This window comes from Bos javanicus, chromosome 14 (genome assembly GCF_032452875.1).
Source record: "Bos javanicus breed banteng chromosome 14, ARS-OSU_banteng_1.0, whole genome shotgun sequence".
In the NCBI taxonomy this organism is placed as follows: Eukaryota; Metazoa; Chordata; class Mammalia; order Artiodactyla; family Bovidae; genus Bos; species Bos javanicus.
In genome coordinates, this window is record NC_083881.1 from 22475610 (window position 1) to 22493002 (window position 17393).

Consider the following 17393-nt stretch of genomic DNA (forward strand, 5'->3'; position numbering starts at 1 on the left):
TGAAGGCACAGGTACCTCTGGACAGAATTTCTCACTCTCTCAAATTGATATTTGGAGTCACATTCGAAGGAACTTGGTTTCTTATGTGTTGCTGCTGCTGCTAAGTCGCTTCAGTCGTGTCCGATTCTGTGTGACCCCATAGATGGCAGCCCACCAGGCTCCCCCGTCCCTGGGATTCTCCAGGCAAGAACACTGGAGTGGGTTGCCATTTCCTCCTCCAATGCATGAAGGTGAAAAGTAAGAGTGAAGTCGCTCAGTTGTGTCCGACTCTTCTCAACCCCATGGACTGCAGCCCACCAGGCTCCTCTGTCCATGGGATTTTCCAGGCAAGAGTACCGGAGTGGTGTGCCATTGCCTTCTCCTATGTGTTACACTCACAAAAATTATATCTTCTGTGTCTAGGAGAAAGGCAAACAGATTGTGCCTTTTTCTGAGTATTAAAACCAATATGAGACCACAACTTAATAGCAAAACACCCCAAATAAGCAAATGATTAAATGGGTAACAGGCTTCCCAAGTGGCTCTAGTGGTAAAGAATCTGCCTGCCAATATAGGGGACATGGGTTCAATACCTGTGTTGGGAAGATCTCCTGGAGAAGGGAATGGCAACCCACTCCAGTATTCTTGCCTGGAAAATGCCATGGACAGAGGAGCCTGGTGGGTTATAGTCCATGGGGTCACAAAGAGTTGGACACGACTGTGTGTGCACTTTAGAATGTGTGCAGAGGACGGGTAAGTATTTTTACCATAAAAACAAACAAGCAAAAACAAAGGGAGGCAAGGAGACTCTGGGAGGTAATGGATCAGTCTATTTCCTTGACTGTGGTGATGGTGTCATGGCTGTTTTGCAGATGTCCAACCTCATAAAAATGTACATATCAAATACATGTAGCTCCTCGTAGTCAATACATCTCAATAAAGTTGTTTAAAAAACATGAAACAATATGAGACCTTCAGCCAGGGGTTCTGGTGACCAAAAGGAAGGTGATATTGATGACAATGATTCATCATCCTCTGGGCCCCCCACTCCCACCCCCCACCTGCCCGGGCTTCTGGCAGTACTCGGAGCTCCTCTCTGCCTGGGCTGAAGAGGTATGCACATGAGTATTGAGAGAGTAAGCGAAGAGTGAAGGTAATACTTGCATGTTGATGGTCTAGTATGAAAGATTGCTGGCTTGTTAATTGCTAGAAGTCAGAGGTGTTTTGTTTTTTTTTTAAGCAGGCCTATCTTTTCAATGGAGCAGCACTTAACAAATATCAGTTGAATTGAATCAACCTGCCTGTTAATGGGGACTTGACCATCACGTCATGGTGTCTTACCAAACGGAAACATACTCTTCAAGATGAATATTCAAAACATCAACTTCAGAATAAGGTAAAAAGCTCACAGGGTCACATGCCACCTTCTATTTGTATGCCAGAGAGGATCCATTAAACAAACAGGTTATTTTATTGGTCGTTTAGTAAAAAGTTTTATTTAAAGTAAATGATTTGGTTGGGTATTATAGGCAACTGGGATGGCAGGGAAAAAGCAGCTGTCGGTGCTCTAGTCTGGACATTTCTGTACTGGAATGAGAGGAGTGCTCTCGCTGACACTCACTAGTAGTTGTGAATGTGAGACTAGCTCTGTTCGTGGCCAGTCTGTGGTCTGTGAGTTGCCTGCAGTGCTCGCCGTTGCTACAGGTAATCCAGGTGACAACACAAACATTGCCGCTCCCTCTGGCCAGCACAGACAGAAGCCCAGTTCACTCCCAAGCAGTGTCTGGAGCCACAGGCTGCCCAGGTTGCCAGGCCCTGGGCTCTGACTCTTCCTGACTCCAGCCCTTCTGATAAGACATTCTGGAAGCAACTGAGGAATTTCGTCTTGGAAATTACAGGTAAAATATATGCTTTTTTTTTCCCCCTCCTTACCCTTTTTAAAAACAAGAATTGGTAATTAAAATGTTAAGCTTTATAATTAGGTCTTTAAAAGGGAGGACAGCTTAAACTTTTACTGAAACATTGAAGATCGCTCAGTGGTTTTGGAAACTATGCCAACGATGGTAGAGAAAGCAGGAAAGGCTGGAGCGCAATTGTTTTTAGTCCTGGTTGCTATGGGGAAGGTGAGGGAACTTATTTTTCTTGTGGGGCATCTTAGCAGATATTTCTAAGGAGGTTTAGCTTTCAGAGGTTGTTTGGACAACTCTTCTCTAGCTCAAGAACCTGTGGGCCGTGCACAGGAGTTAAGACCAATCCCACGCATCATAGCATGGTCCAGGATGCCTGCTCTAGCCCTTACCATGGGGAGCTTATTACTCCCCCTCCTCCTGTTTACACATCTGTCGATGGGGACAACACTGGTAGGGCTGTGTGGGCACCATGTACAGTACATTGTGGGCACCTGGTTCATAAACAGAGATCTTGTTTCTCTGGGTCTGATATGTCTACATCATTTGGTTGGGGAGCCCCACGTGGCCCAGGGGACATTTGGTGTCATTGCTGGGTAGTGGCATTCAGTGCCTTCAGGTGAGCTAACTCGGAACCTCCCTGTGGACACTCAGACTCCATCCCCATCTCTCCAGCATTGGGAACGGGGCCACTCTGCAGCCTCAGGAGGTGTGACACAGGCTCTGGAGGCTGAGCAACCACAGCTGATTGTGGGTGGGGGGTGCCAGGCAGGAAACAGGAAACTGTTAGGGCCCCGTTAGTCTGGGGGCCAGGGATCCTCAGGAGAGGGTTCTGTCAGGCTGGCCCCACCGAACTGAACAGAAGCTCCTACTACTAAACTTGGGAATAAATCCTCAACCTCTTTATTTGTTTTTTTTCTTCTTTAGTTGCTCAGTCATTTCCAACTCTTTGAGACCCCATGGACTGTAGCCTGCCAGGCTCTTCTGTCTATGGATAGGAATACCAGAGCCATTTTCTTTTCCATTATTTCCTTTGGCATGCTTGAAATTAATGGCATAATACTTTCACAAGAGTATACCATGGATGTCTTTCTTCCTTTTGGCCAACTAGAATTCACATATTTACATCGCACCCTGTGTTCTGATAACTTGGATGACTGTTCAGGTTCCTTGCTGGATCAGTATCATAGAAATGGGTGCTCAGTGTCTGCTTACATTTACTGTAGTTAACCTCTTAAACGAATCTAATAGCAACATAACACAGAAGCCAGACAGCACCCTTAGAAACTTCTAAACACAGCGAAGACCTGGGCATTACCAGGGTGAAAGGGCTCCTCAGCACCAGGAAATGCTAGACAAGTTTGGGGAACATGACCTAACTGGACAAGCCATGTAGAAAGGGAACATCGAAGTCAGCTTTTAAAACATATGCTGTGACTTTTCAGGTGGTTAACTGACAAAATGTATAGACTCTGGCCATTGGGTTATCTTACTCCAGGTTAACTTATTAATCACAAAGTAATTTTAGCAATTATCAAACAGAAAAAAAAAGATCAGTAAATATCATTGCTAGAACATTCTATGAGGAAATTGCTTTCTATGCATGGCAGGTGAATCCCATTATTTATATATCCTTATTATATATGAATTAGTGCCATGGTGTTGTCATAACTATACTCAAATAATGAATACACCCTCAAATATAAATGAAAATAGTTTTTCCTTTGAGAAGATATTTCAAATTTGTATCGCATTTCTGGGACATTAACATAAATATCACTTATCATGATAAAGTACTAGTGGAGGACAAAGAAACCTGGTGGGCTACTGTCCTTGGAGCTAGAAAGAGACAGACACGATTAGGTGACTGAAAAACAAGCTACAGGAGGCATATGAGATTGGCTGTGGACAAGTAGGGGGGCTTCCCTGGTGGCTCAGCTGGTAAAGAATCTGCCTGCAACGCAGGAGACCTGAGTTCCATCTCTGCCTCAGGAAGAACCCCTGGAGAAGGGAATGGCAATCCACTCTAGTACTTCTTGCCCCTAAGTTACTTAGAGAAATGTGTGATCCTAATGGTAATAAGTAATTTAAAATGAAGTTTTCTAAAATATCAGCAGCTTTTCTATTACTTAAATGGTTTGAAACTCAGAGTCTCAAACTTCATGTCTTAATCATGTTCATCTATGAAACTAGGGAATATAGGTGTAGCATTTTTAGAGCCATTAAGAAAATGAAGACTGACTGACAGTTGCTTTTTATTAAACAATTGTGTTATTCATATCTGAAGCTATGTGACATTTCAGAGAAGGCATCTTTGAATGTTGAAATTATAACATTGGTGTATGATATAAAAGCCAGTCTCTGAACTAAAAGAAAGATCTTTAGTAATTAGGGCTGGTGGAGTGTCGTTATACATTAAGAATTGTCATCTAAGACTTCAATATTAATTGATCAGAAAAGCATTTTCATGGCAGGTGCTAGACAAATGGCATCTGTTTTAACATGGAAGAGAAAAGCAGGTTGTGAAAGGTTCTTGAAGGTCCCTGGGGGAGTTCTGTGCAAAGAACACAGAGATAGGCAAACGCTTCCTATTTCTACAGATTTTGCCCCCAATGGTGATATAGGCTCTGGTCAACAGGTAGGCCAGATGGACATCCCCTTTCTTGGAGATTCCTGCAGCTCCAAACCTAACCCTACAACACTAAAGGCATCCCAGCCGTGACTGTGAACTATTTCCCTTATGTCTACATCCTGTTATCTGCCCCTTGGTCTCACCACTCTGATAAGGAAGGAAACCAAATGCCAAGAAAGGAAGAGGAAAACCTAACTGGCTTCCCTTTAAGCCCAGAACAGAAGGGTCAGTGCTCGGGTTGGCGCAGGCTGCCGGGGGGAGCTTCCTAAGGAAGATGGGAAGTGGGAACAGGCCGAGAGGGACGCGCACCAGGGCCTCCTGCTCCTTCCCAACACCACGCCCCACTCCCCCCAGTCATCCTGGGGAGCTGCATCCTGAGACAGGCTTGCTTGTTGGGGTCGACCTTTGAGAACCCCTGGGTCGGGGTCTGTCTTTTCCCTCTTTGGTCTCCATTTCCACCTGTGTGATGCAGAAAAAGGACCACTCTTGTAGGCTTGTTTGATATTTAAGAGCACAGCACATTTCCCCCCCGGTCTTTAAACTTTTTATTTTGTATTGGAGTATAGCTGATTATACTACAGGAAATGGCAATTATGGAGTAAGAAATGGCAACCCACTCCAGTACTCTTGCCTGGAGAATCCCATGGCCAGAGGAGCCTGGCAGATTACGGCCATGGGATCACAAAGAGTTGGACATGACTGAGTGACTAAGCATGCATGCATGCATGCATAGCTGATTAACAATATTGTGATAATTTCAGGTGAACCCCGAAGGGATTCAGCCATACATACACATGTATCCATTCTCCTCCCAGCCCCCATTGCATCTAGGCTGCCATATAACATTGAGCAGAGTTCCATGCGCTACACAGTAGGTCCTTGATGTTTATCCATTTTAAATATAGCAGTGGGTACATGTCTATCCCAAACTCCCTAACTATCCCTTTCCCCTGGCAACCGTAAGTTCATTCTCTTAAGTCTGTGAGTCTCTTTCTGTTTTATAGGTTAGTTTGTTTGTATCACTCCTTTTTAGATTCCACATATAAGGGATGTCATAGGATGTTTCTCCTTAAGAGCCCAGCACATTTTAAATGCTTTATGCATGTTAACTACTGTTATATTTTTTGACACCCCAAGGCCCCTATATTTGTCTAAAGAGTGGAAGTAGCTGGAAAGGGCTGACCTTGAGCAGCAGTGTTGGCTGTTTCTTTAGAAATGTGCATGAGCTCACCCAGGAGATGCTTCCTCGGGTTACTCTGGTGTCAGACCTGGTGGCTCTGACTGTTCCTACGAAGTGATGACTGTCCCTAGAACCTTCCCGTCCCCATCTTCCGCTGGAAGGGCCTGAGGCTTCCATCTTGGCCTGTGTTCCTGATGCCAGGACTGTTGGGGCCAAGAGCATGGGGAGCACGCCGTGCTCTGTTTACAGATGTACACCCGTGGTCTTCACCTCTGGAGGCCGCTTTCTGAATGTAGACTTTTTTTACTGGGAGGATTTCTCTCATTTGGTCATTACAGGGTCTGATGACCACCCTCAAATGGCTGCCACCATTCTGGGAGGCCTGGGGGTGCCAAGCACCTGGCCTGTTTCCCAGTAGAGGAGTGGAGTGTCAGGTCTGGAGCCTGGCCTGGCCTGGGGCTGAGACTCCCGACCCGTGACTCCCTAGTTCGGGCTGGGCGAGTGGCTCAAGCTCTCAGAGCTGCAGTCTCCTTTCTGGTACAGCAAGGAGAAGAGCAGACCTGACCTCAGGGGGGCGTGTGAGGGAAAGGGGCCTGGCCAGAGTCAGCCATGGCCATGGTGTCACATAGCCTCCACGAGACCTTTTCCATTGCAACCCCCTGGGGTCAGGTGCCTGGCACCCCCAGGCCCCCAGAAATGGTGGTGTCCAATTAGTGGCATCTCTAGACTTGTAATGGCAGGGCCCTAGGACTCTAACATGGGGGCTTCCCAGTGACTCAGTGGTAAAGAATCCACCTGCCAATGCAGGAGATGCAGGTACGATCCCTGGGTCAGAAAGATTCCATGGAGTAGTAAAGGGCAACCCACTCCAGTGTTCTTGCCTGGAGAATCCCATGAACAGAGGAGCCTGGTGGGCTACAGTCCACTGAGTTGCAAAGAGTCAGACACGACTGAGCTCACACACACACACACACACACACACACACACACACACAGTGCTGTCCTGTAGGTCCGTACTAGTTGTCTGTTCTATACACAGTGTTGTGTATGTGTCAATCTCAACCTCCCACTTGGAGCACCTCCTCTTGGTGGCTGCCATTCATTCCTTCCTAAGAGCTGTCTTTGTTCAGTTGGTATTCATTCATGCTTTCTCCCTGTCGGAGCTGTGGCTTTGTTACCTAAGCTGGCCCAGGAGAGCTGCGGTTGGTGGTGGCTAAGCTGTAGAAAGGATCACCGCTGAGCTCAGCGCCCCTACCCCCTCCCCAGACCCCAGGCTCTCACCCCCTGATTCCAGAGTGAAAGGGAAAAGATAAGAGATTAGATGCTGATGAGTTATTTACAGGGGGTCAGCCACAAAGCAATCTGATACAACCAGGGAAGTGCTGACATGGATGAAACTAACAGAGGGAAGGGTTCTTGGGCCTGAGGACCCTGGGGGTGCCTGGCAGAGAAGGTGGTGGGGCTCGGAGGCTCACCTGGTTCTACCCCAGGGTGGGTGGAGCGGGGACAGAGCTGACTGGTCCCCTTGAAAGTCCTAGATGCAGTTCTGAGCCCTTCCTTTGGCCTGGGTGTTCCCTCATTTTCTTAAAGTTAATCTGAACACTTAAAACCTTGTAGTGCAAAAGGCAACCTGACTTCTGCTTCTCCAGAGACAAATCTCAAAGGAAAGCTCTTCAATATAGGCAATTATTCTGTCTCCTTACATTTAAGTGCCTATTTGACATATTTTGTCAAACTTCTCTGTAGTCACAGGATGTACTATTGTTATTCATCAGTTAAGGTCTTAAACAGAGGGAAGCCTACACTTGGCAACATGAGTAGAGAACTTCCATTATATTCTGGTAAAAGGGCCAATTTGACATGGGCATCAGTATCTGAGCAATTTTTTTTTTTTTACAGTCTCAGATCCAAATACCTTTCAGGAAACTACAAAGAGAATTATTTCTACAGCTTAATTCAAAGCTTATTAAAGTCATGGGCATTTCACTTATTACCAGGAGGCTTCCTGAGGAAAAGTAGAGTAAAAATGTAAGCACACACAGTCTAGACTGTTACTTTTTAACAGGTGGGATGGAGAAGAAAAAATGTTCCTACTGGTTCAAGGTAATTGTTTTCAGTGTTATGGTCTCTGAACGAAGTAAGAAATGGGAAGCAAAATGACTTCACTTTATAGATCCAGGGGAAAAAAAATCACTCTGTGTAGGAGAAGAATCTATTATAAAGTCATGAACTTGAGAATGTTTCACAAAATTTCAGGGTCCTCTGAAGCGTTTCTGTAAAACCTTTAAGAGTAATGTTTGTGGTTGGTGTGATGTATTTGTGATTGCTGCACTAGATCACGCATTGCCCAGACACTCAAACTATTTATTATACTGTCTGAATGTGCGTCTTGGGGGTGGGGGAAATGGCGGGAATTTGTTTCAAGCTCAAAGCCTGGTACACAGTAATGCTTCTGTTGGATAATTCTTGCAGAGCATAACTGAAACATGAAAAATAGACATATATGTTTTTTGTTAAAAAAATATGAATCCAAAATGCAGGTCTGGTTTGGTGGGGTCTACAGTGTGAGACAGAAGATTCTTCTATCTTTTCTCTCTGTTGTTATTGGCTACCATTCCCAGGGTTACCTTCTAGTCCAAGGTGGCTGCTGGAGCTCCAACAATTGAATCAAATTCCAGGACAGAAAGAAAAAGAAAGAAAACAAAAAGGGAATCCCTCCCTATTTAGGAGTCTTACTTAAAGAACCATACCACACTACTGCTTCCAACTCTGGTTAGACCTGGTAGCAGATGACCTTGACAGACACTGAGAAATGCGCTTAACTTACAAAAAAAGTCAGAATCCTTTCATTAAAAAGGAGGGAAGAATGGACTTTGACATACAGCTAGCAATCCCTGCTATACAGCTCAGAAAATACTTGTTGCAGGCAGCTGGACCCATTGGCCAGAACTGGTGCACATGAGACCGTTTGTGGATTGATCTTCTCTCCTGAGAAACTGGGCAGCTCCTAAACCTCACAGTGTTAACACCCAGGACTCGGGAAAGACAATACTGGCCCTGCACACATCACAGCTGACCTGACCTCTGTGGTCAAGGACAGGACAGCCCTGGTGGTTGTCTGCCCTTCAGGAAGCTGGGTGTGAGCCTGAAAGTGTGAAACAATTGCTGTCAAGTTCCATCAGCTGGAAATCCAGTGCCCTGACAATAGACGAGGTGGCCTGAGAATGAATTGCTCCAGTTTGCTCCGCACACCCACACATGGGATGAAATCTAGGCTGGATTCCGGTGTCCTCATGAATTAAAAAACCACTGACTTTTAAGTGGCTCTACCACTTAGTTTCTGCGTGTCTGAAGATCAGTTGGTTAACATTGTGAAGCCTCAGTTTCCACCTCTTTAAAATGGAGGAAATCTTGATAAAAGTCTGTTCTTTCATGGACTGGAGTATTAAGAAAGAAAGGGGGGACTTCCCTGGTGGTCCAGGGAGTAAGACTCCATGATGCCAATGCAGGAGATCTGGGTTCGATCTCTGGTCAGGGAACTAGATCCCACATGCCACAACGAATCTTTCACAAACTGAAAGTAAAGATCCTGAGTGCTGTAACTAAGACAGGATGCAGCCAAATAAATAAATTTTAAAAAGAAAAAAAAGAATGTGGGGAGCTCTGCTCAATGCTTGGCACATACTAAGTACTCAATAATTGTTAATGGTAATTAATAATGCAAACAGCAGAACAAAAATCTTAAAAGTGATGTGGGAAATCCAGCAGCTTATAGCCTTTATTCCTAGCTTGTCTTGAGGGCAGGAAGAGTGCAACTGTGTCACAGTATTAATCCTTGCAGAGCATGGTCTTCCTTTTCCAGAAACCAGTTTAATTGCGTTTAATGGCCAGTGTCTCTTCCCTTTTGTATGTTCGTGCTAAGTCACTTCCCTCGTGTTCTACTCTTTGCGACCCCCCTGGGCTATAGCCTGCCAGGCTCCTCTGTCCATGGGATTCTCCAGGTGAGAATACTAGAGTGGGTTGCTATGGCCTTCTCTATCCTTTTGTATAGTTTACAGTATATGTCAAACTGTTTTTAGCTGTTTTGAAACAAATAAGCAAACACACAGAGCACGCCTTCTTGCAGGAGTCTAATGGCCGAACATGTTGACAAGGAAAGCTGGCTTGTGGTCCAGATGAAATCCTTTGCTCAGTCACCATTCCTGCTCTTGGCCTGCTAGACTCCATGTTTAAATATGAAACAGAAAGGATACTATGAGGCAACAGAGATCCAAATATAACTTGGTTTGGAAGTGACTCACTGCTGCTACAGACACTGCCTCTTCACCCCGAGTGGCCCTGACAGGCTGTGTCACCGGGAGCCCTCTGTCTCCCTCTCTGCCCCGTAGACTGGCCCCACCCCTGGACTCCCTCCGAGCTGGTCCTGCTGGACATGACCCCACCCTCCCCCACCTGCTTTGCTGGGATGTTGACACCTTCCCCTTACTCCTGTCCCTCCCAAATCTCCCCTGGCCCACAGATCAGCCCAGTTTCTCCAGGTTAGCCTCTGTGTCTCTGCAGCTTGCACCATGCTTGTCTTCACTTGCTTAGAGCTCACCTTGCCTGGGAGGCGTGAATTCCGGCCCTAGGGACCGTGTCTTATTATTCTTGGCTGTATATCATGTCTGGTGTCTCCTCCCATGACAGCAGACAGGATCCAGGGCCAGGCGTGGACTCAGGGCCCCTGTACAGTCCTACACACCCAGATGGAACTGGGGCAGTGCGGGGAGGGGAGATGGTTAGGACAGAAGGGCCAGTGAAATCAGTCACTTCAGTCACTGTTTGTCAGATGGGGTAATGGTACCGGTTTGCTGGATCTGCCAAACAGAGTACCATAAGCTGGATGGTTTGGACAAACTATTGTCTCTTAGTTCTGGACCTAGAAGGCCAAGATCAGAGTGTCTGTGGCTCTGGTTCCTAGCCAGGCCATGAGGGGAGGGTCTGTTCCTTGCCTCTCTCCCAGCTTCTGGGATTTGTGGGCAGTCTTTGGCTTGTAGACACATCTCCTGATCTCTGCCTTCATCTTCATGTGGTGTTCTCTACGAGGGCCCAGTACTGTCCAAATTTCCCTCTTATAAGGTCACCAGTCATAATTGGGTTAGGACCCACCCTAGCACAGGTTAGGACCCACCCTAACTTGATCATGTGCAAAGGCCCTGCTCTTACAGAAGGGACCGTCCACAGGTACTAGTGCTTGTGAGGACACCCATCAGTCCACAAGGACGGCTAAGATCATCACCTACTGCCCTCTCTGTTGAAGGGTGATGCTCCTTACACACCATTGTTAGAATATGGGGTGCTTGCATTATTTTCCTGGGTTTAGCCTTAATTGGTGTCTTTTGTGAGAAAGAATCATAAGTCAGGAAAATTCAGGATATAAACTAGGAGGCTGGTTTGCTTGGATAATGGAGCTTGTTTGGAAAATTGTCTTAACATGGTGCTCTCAACAGACGTTAGACCTTTTGGCTGCATATTTACCAAGAAGGGCAGCCACGGAGCTCCCTTTAGTCTCATGGATCAATAAACAGTTATTTAGAGAAAGTGACCTTGCCCGTGATTTAATGAAAGTCACCCAACCTTTGAAATCAGAAGCAATGCAAGTTTTGCCACATCTTTGCTGTGTGGCCCCTGGCAAGTAACTTCATTGTCTGGACATCAGTGAGTCATCTGGAAAGTTCTGGCTTTAAGGACCCCTCTGACTGGAAGCTTCTTTGGAAGATATGATTCTTTTAGAGTGGAAAGCAGAAACGTTCTGTGAGGAATTGGAACTGTGACCTTGATGCTTTTGAACTGTGGTGTTGGGACTCTTGAGAGTCCCTTGGACTACAAGGAGATCAAACCAGTCAATCCTAAAGGAAATCAACCCAAAATATTCATTGGAAGGACTGATGCTGAAGCTGAAGCTCCAATACTTTGACCACCTGATGTGGAGAGCTAACTCACTGGAAAAGACCCTGATACTGGGAAAGATTGAGGGCAGGAGGAGAAGGGGACAACAGAGGATGAGATAGTTGGATGGCATCACTGACTCAATAGACATGAGTTTGAGCCAACTCCAAGAGATAGTGAAGGACAGGGGAGCCTGGCGTGCCGAAGTCCATGGGGTCACAAAGAGTTGGACACGACTGAGTGACTGAACATCAACAACAATAAAGTATAGGAAGGGATCAACCAAGCACTTTCCTGTCCATTATCAGCAGTGGACACGAGGTGGTTCTGGCCTCAGCACAGAGGGACGGGACTGGTCCCTGCCTTCGTCTGTTTTAATGTGCTTAGCATCTGCTCCTTGCATGGGACAGCCCAGCACAAAGGACGCATGCCCTTCTCTAGGGCCACTGCCCCCTCACCCATCCCAGGGGTCACTCTCTGCTGGGTCTGTGGTGTCAGAATTCTCAGGGGTTGAATGTGTCATTTTCGTCTTCACAATGGCCAGTTTTTCCAAAGAGTTATTTCTGTAAGTATCTGATAACATGATCAACAGCCAGATCCGAGTTTTTACTTGTATTACGGAGCCTTCAGGGTGTCTTGATAATCTTGGCATAAAAAGTCCTGCTAATAATAGCATCATTACTATAAATAGAGATTTAAGATGCCCTCTCCTTCTATTGTACTGCCTCTTACAATGCTCAATGCATCTTAACCTTTTTTCTTTATTTTGTCATAAAACCGTGACCCTTGATGCTTGGGAGCATACACAATAGACCAGATGTCTTAACCGTATTTAGATAAATCAGTCATCACCTTCTTTTTCCAAGAAGAATGAGGCAGAGCAGCTTGAGTGAGGCGTAGACTCTGCTTTCCATTTGGTCTTTCCAAAGCAAACAGAAAAAAGACGTAACCATCCACTAGCTATGCCGGGTCAGTGGTAGGGAATCCGGGTTAAGGATGCGACCGTTGTTATCATGAAAAGAGATGGAGGTCAGTGTTTCGTCTCACTTAAAGTTGAGGCTGAAAATAACTAACTCAGGAGAAAGAGGATTGATTAATGGGTTGTGTTCTAGCTTAAGGTTTGGGGGGAATATAAATTTTATATGAAGCTAGAGAGACAAACTCTCAATACAGTAGCTTTTCCTTCAAATTGAAGAATGCTTAGATTTGCATTTATTTTTATTAAAAATTTTATTTATTTATTCATTTTTGACTGCTCCAGGTCTTCATTGCTGCGTACGGGCTTTCTCTAGTTATGGTGATCAGGGGTTACTCTTTGTTGCAGTTCACGGATTTCTTGTTGCAGTGGCTTCTCTTGTGGAACACAGGCTCTAGGATTGTGTGGGCTTGGTACTTGTGTGGTATGGGCTTAGTTGCTCTACAGTGTGTGGGATCTTCCTGGACCAGGGATCAAATCCGTGTCCCCTGCATTGGCAAGCGGATTCTTAACCACTGGACCACCAGGGAAGTCCAGTGTGTGTGTTAGTCGATTAGTCATGTTCAACTCTTTTCGACCCTATGGACTTTAGCCCACCAGGCTCCTCTGTCCATGGGATTCTCCAGGCAAGAATACTGGAGTGGGTTGCCATTCCCTTTCCAGGGGATCTTTCTGGACTGAAGGATGGTTAGGGGTCTGGTAAGAAGAAATTCTGGTGGGAGATGGCTTTCCAAGCAGGGGGAATAAGCAAGAGGCATAAAAATTGAAACCTTTTGGGAATTCCCTAGTAGTCCAGTGGTTAGGCCTCAGTACATTCACTGCTGAGGGCCCGGGTTTGATCTCTGTTTGGGCAAATAGGATCCTACAGACTTTGAGGTGTGGCCAAGTTATAAAAGATGCAGCCCTGAGCTCATAGACTGGGGCCTGGGAGCATTGCCATCCAGGGATTTCAGACTTGGGTGCACAACTCTGAGAAGCCTGGGAATGGGCTTCACTTAGTATGTGACATTTTGTTGAAATTTTGAGTGTATGTCCATGTTTCAGATATTTACTGCTACATAACTACTCCAACGCTAAGACACTAACTGGCCTAAAACAGCAGCAACTTACTGTTTCCCATGATTCTGCAGTCTGGGATTGCTCAGCCAAGGAGTAGAAATTTGCCCTGGATCCCCAGCCTGGGGTTTGGGACCTGGTTGTCCATTTTGGGGCCTCCTTTATGTTTAGTGTCCGCCCTTCTGCTGAGAGTTTGAAGCAACATCTACCCCATCAAGGGGTTCCTCATCAAAGGCCACCTCTGGGGATGTTTCCACAATTCACACGTAAGTCCCTGTTGCTGTCAAGCACAGACTTTTTGGAAAAAAGTGATCATCTTGAGCAGCAGTTTGATTCAATATCAGTAAGAACTTTCTTATATATGAAGTGAAAGTCGCTCAGTCGTGTCCAACTCTTTGCGACCTTATGGACTATACAGTCCATGGAATTCTCCAGGCAAGAATACTGGAGTGGGTAGCCTTTCCCTTCTCCAGGGGAGCTTCCAAACTCAGGGATCGAACCCAGGTCTCCCGCATTGTAGGTGGATTCTTTACTAGCTGAGCCACAGGGAAGCCTTTCTTATATATAGAGCTGTCTAATCACGGGCTTTGTCCTAAGCCAATGCACCTCCACTCTTAGATGAAGTGAAGCAGTGGATGCCCGACCCTGGCTCCTGGATTCCGCAGGATCAGTTCCACCATTCCAGAACTCTATTCCACTGGATGGTGTCTTATGATGACTTGGAATTAGGGGTCCTGAGGTAGTTGTTCCCTAAAGTACCAAAGGGGTTTCCCGGGTGGCGCTAGTGGTAAAGAACCTGCCTGCCAATGCAGGAGACATAAGAGACCAGGTTTGATCTGGGTTGGGAAGATCCCCTGGAGGAGGGCATGACAACCCACTCTGGTATTCTTGCCTGGAGAATCCCATGGACAGAGGAGCTTGGCGGGCTACAGTCCATGGGGTCACAAAAGAGTCAGACATGACTATAGCAACTTAACACACAGAACACAGTGTACCAAAACCATGATGATGGAGAAAAGCCGATGAGGGGTCTGGAAAGTGAAGTGCAGTTGACAATTGGAAGCACAGAAAATGTCTGTTTCCATAGCACTGTGATTAACTGGAGGGAGGGGAGTTCTTTCTCACCCGAGGGTGTGAACACACAGAAGGAATACTCCAGTTTTTCAATCGCTCTTTGCTGCATTAGGAAGTTCTCAGCTTATGTGCTGTGTGTGTGTCCTAAGGGGAAAATGAATGATTGAGTGTCAGCCTCTTACCACTGATCAATGCTAGTGATCAACCTGCAACAGCCACTGTCCTGACAACTTCATTAGCAGCCACGGAAGTACATTCCTGCCTCTCTTACATGACTAAGTGGCAATCTGATTGACACCAGGGCTTCTTCAGTAGCTCAGTGGTAAATAATCAGCCTGCTAATGCAAGAGACGCAGTTTTGATCCCTGGGATAGGAAGATCTCCTGGAGAAAGAAATGGCAACCCACTCCAATATTCTTGGCTGGGAAATCCCATGGACAGAGGAGCCTGGTGGGCTACTGTCCATGAGATCACAAAAGAGTTGGACATGACTCGGTGACTAAACAACAGTAACAACAAATTGACGCTGAACCTCTTCTCATGCTTTAAAAACATTCTTCAAAGGTATATTCGATACCACAAAAGTCATTGTCAGCTATGTTAAAAAAAAATGATGCCATGTGGGTGACAGTGACAAGATCCTACAGGCTCCCGTTTTTACTTGGGATCAGAGTATAATTGCTCATCTTTGTGATGGATGTGTGACACTTCTGGTCATATCCAAAACTGCAGGGAAAATGTTAGGAGTCTGGAAGTGAAAACATAGGGAAGTGATTTATTCCAGGGCCAGAGTTAATCTCTTTGGGTCCGGAAATTCACAGGCTTTGTTTCCTTGATAAGACTTGGGGCATCATGGGCCAGTTAGGGATGTGGTCATGAGGCAATTGAAGGTGTGTGGACGGTGTTATCAACGGTCCCAGGTTAAATGTGACAGAGATTTCTGAAAACCCGACTTGATTTAACTGATCAGAATATGTTTTAGATTTATTTGCAATGCTGCTACTTCTAGAAGTTCTATTTACTCCTCTATAATTTTAAGTATGAAATGAAAACTTTTTAAATAAGAGAAAGCTATCTGAGAGGATGGGAAAATACTGCCTATTTTTGGTATAAAAATTGTCCATTATTTACTTGTGATTTCCACGTAAGAGGGAAAATGTTATTGTCATTGTATTGACTAAAATATAAATGCTAGAAATAATGAATCTGCACTCAAAATTTATAGCCTGTGTGATTTTCTTTATATGAAAAAATATATATATATTTTTCTGCTTATGCAATGGTGAGAAAGAAGTATTATTAAATTCACATTCCCTTCTTACTTGGTTCATATGTTACCAAGCAGTCACAAATGTTGTAAGTTGCTTATTAATAATAATTTTGGCTAACATGATTTCTTAGTAGGTATTGTGACCGAGGGTTTCCCAGGTGGCACTAGTGTTAAAGAATCCACCAGCAATGCAGGAACTGCAGGAGACCTGGGTTCGATCCCTGGGTCTGGAAGATCCCCTGGAGGAAGGCATGGTAACCCACTCCAGTATTCTTGCATGGAGAATCTCATGGACAGAGGAGCCTGGTGGGCTACAGTCTATAGGGTCCCAAAGAGTCAGACGTGACTGAGCACGAAAGCTGGTTTATCTCATTTAATCTTAAAATAGTACTGTAAGACATATACCACAATGACCTCCCCACACTGTGTAATTAACCAGGTCCCACAGCTGGAAGATGTACAGTGGCAGTAGATCACGTGCAAGTGAGTCCATGTCCGTGTCAGGTGTGTCCAGGGCGTTTAGTCAGTGTCCCCCACCAGCCTGGATGACCTCAGACTTGGATAAATTCCATCAATGAGAAGCTTCTTAGACATTTCCGGAAAGGAGAAGATGGCAGAATTTTCTAATTATAGAGAGAGGATTGGCTCCAAGTAATCAACTAATTTCTTAAAGCATCTTAGCAGCCACAGATTAGTGGGAACTGTACCAAAGCAATTCTGTATTGCATTTCTTTTGACCTCTGACTTTTGCTCTGGAAGCGAACTATTTTAGAATTTCTAACCAGCATCCCAAGATGCTGCTGTACTTTTCAAGTAAAAACACCCCCTATTACAGCTTCACAAAATGAGCTGCTGAGTTCTTGTGTCCTGTTAATCAAAGGAAGGACTCTGGTTTGTTAAGCATAAGACACGGGGTTGTAGGCAAGCTACTTCATTGAAGTCTTGCGTGCACCATGTGAGCTGGTGTGAGTGTCTATATTTTGCTGGGAAAACAGCCTCAGGGTGAGTGGGATTCCAACTCTGCAACATGCTCTTCTTAGAAATAGACTTATTGTCCCTTGAATAGTGAGGGAAAGACAATGATTTCCTCAAATAAGCAGATTCTTAATTAACTTTCCAATTCTGTCTCAGTGCTTCCTCTCAATGGTTGGGTTGTAAGTCCATGTGAGTTCCAACTCAGAATCTGTTGCATCTTGGAAAAGCTGCCTGGTGTGTTGTTTCAGGAACTCTTGATGTAATCAGCATAGCTTCGTCTGGGAGGCTGGAATCTGGGCCCCAATTGTCCAGATTTCCACCTTGTGTTATCTTGGTAGACATGCAGCTGTGAATCAGTAGTTTCAGGCAGGTTCCTTTGATGGTTATTGATGTTTTTAAATGAGGCGGGGCATGAT

At 45.4% G+C, this 17393-nt stretch overlaps 1 protein-coding gene across 2 annotated transcripts in view; it reads left to right on the top strand.

The window, feature by feature from the left end:
* The first annotated feature begins 600 nt into the window (after positions 1-600).
* Positions 601-17393, top strand: part of LOC133260431 (uncharacterized) — a 149830-nt gene continuing 133037 nt past the window's right edge. The window contains exons 1-2 of one of the 2 annotated variants that reach the window (XM_061438767.1): positions 601-1375; positions 1684-1877. The gene's annotated coding sequence lies outside the window, so the exon portion shown is untranslated. The remainder of the gene's footprint in view (positions 1376-1683; positions 1878-17393) is intronic. The other variant, XM_061438766.1, reaches the window with a different exon arrangement.